This window comes from Orcinus orca, chromosome 15, assembly GCF_937001465.1.
Source record: "Orcinus orca chromosome 15, mOrcOrc1.1, whole genome shotgun sequence".
Lineage (NCBI taxonomy): Eukaryota > Metazoa > Chordata > Mammalia > Artiodactyla > Delphinidae > Orcinus > Orcinus orca.
In genome coordinates this window covers 62,977,361-62,979,191 of record NC_064573.1, presented here as the reverse complement: position 1 = coordinate 62,979,191, position 1,831 = coordinate 62,977,361, and the positions used below count along the sequence as shown (strand labels likewise).

At 34.6% G+C, this 1,831-nt stretch overlaps 1 non-coding gene across 1 annotated transcript; it reads right to left on the bottom strand.

Annotated features, from left to right (window-relative positions):
* Positions 1–1,367: 1,367 nt before the first annotated feature.
* On the bottom strand, positions 1,368–1,531 carry LOC117203754 (U1 spliceosomal RNA). The gene has a single exon (XR_004486654.1). It is a non-coding gene; the product is annotated as a U1 spliceosomal RNA (small nuclear RNA).
* Between the last annotated feature and the right edge of the window lie 300 nt (positions 1,532–1,831).

The window sequence follows — 1,831 nt, the reverse complement described above, 5'->3', positions numbered from 1 at the left end:
TAAGGCTTCGATTAAAAAACTGAGGGCACAAATAAATCGAAAGGTATTTGTGTTTATTAATTGGAATATAGATATTGTTAAAATGTCCATACTACCTAAAGCCAGCTATATACTTGAAAGTTACTAAGAGAGTAGATCATAAATGTTCTTACCACAAAAAAGAAATGGTAATTATGTAAGGTGATAGAGGTGTTAACTAACCCTGCTGTGGTAATCATTTTACAATATATACGTGTATCAAATCATCACACTATATAACTTAAACTTACACTGTGTTTTATGTCAATTATATCTCAATAAAGCTGGAAAAAAAGAAGAAATTCTTAGGTCAATAATCTAAGCTCCCATCTCAGGGAAAGCAAAGTAACACTAAAAAAGCAGAAGTAAGGAAACAAGGGCATAGATCAATGAAATGGAAAGTGGAAAATAGAGAAAACCAATTAAACAAAAGTTCTGAAAGATCAATAAAATTGGCAAACCTCTTGCAAGATGCACAAAGAAAAAAAGAGGCAAACCACAAAGTACCAATATTAGAAACAAAATAGGGGATAAAATACGAGTTATCATGACAAACCCTGTAGACCTGAAAAGAATAAGAGAATAGTAGGTACAACTCCACAAAAGTAAATTTGACAACTTAGATGAAACGGGCCAATTCCTCAAAAAAATACAAACTGTAACACCAAACTAATATGAAATAATCTGAGTAGTCATAAAATGATTAAAGATGTTGGACTTGTAGTTAAAGAATTCTTGAAAAAGAGATATCTATTGCCAGATGCTTTCATGAAGAAGTTTACTAATTTTTTTAAAGAATCAACACCAATTCTATACAATCTCTTCCAGAAAACAGAAGAGGAGGGAACACTTCCAAATTTATTTTATGAAGTTAGTATTACCCTGTTATGAAAACTATACAAGTACTACGAAACAGGATACTACAGGCATGAATATACATGTAAAAATTCTTAACAAGGTATTATCAAATGGAATTAAGTAATACATAAAAAGAACTATATACCATGACCAAGTGGGGTTTATTCCAGGCATGTAAGGCTGGTTCAGTGTTCAAATATTAACCAATGTAAGCCACCATACTAACTGGCTAAGTAAGAAAAATCACATCATCTTATCAGTTGAATTTATGCAGAAAAACATACGACAAAGTCCAACACCTATTCATGATAAAAAGTCTCACAAAGCTAGGAATAGAGGGCAATTTCCGCAATTCGATAAAGAACATCTCCAGAAACCTACAGCTAACATTGTACTTAACGGTGAAAGACTGAATGCTTTGCCCCTAAAATGAGGAACAAGAAATCTATCCTCCTGTTGTCAGATGGCTTTTTTTTTTTTTTTTTTTATATCAGGGGAAAGCGCGAACGCAGTCCCCCACTATCACAAATTTTGCAGTCGAGTTTCCCACATTTGGGGAAATCGCAGGGGTCAGCAAATCCGAAGTGCAATGGATAAGCCTCGCCCTGGGAAAACCACCTTCGTGATCATGGTATCTCCTCTGCCAGGTAAGTATGTCAGATGGCTTTTTATTCAGAGACATTGTAGAGACTCTAAAGGGCCCAGGACCGTCAGATATGCTGCTTTCAAAACAATGGCTGCTATGATTGCCTAGCAGGCCTCGTGTGAATTCTAGGCCTCAGTAACCTGTGCATGAAAAGAACCATGATATTAAATCACTAACTGGATTTTCGAATAAAGTGACTGAAGTAAAAAAAACCAAAAAACAAAATACAAAACACTCAACAAAATACTGGAAATTCCAGCCAGTGTAATAATGTAGAGGAAATAAAAGGAATACCAAACAGAAAGGAAG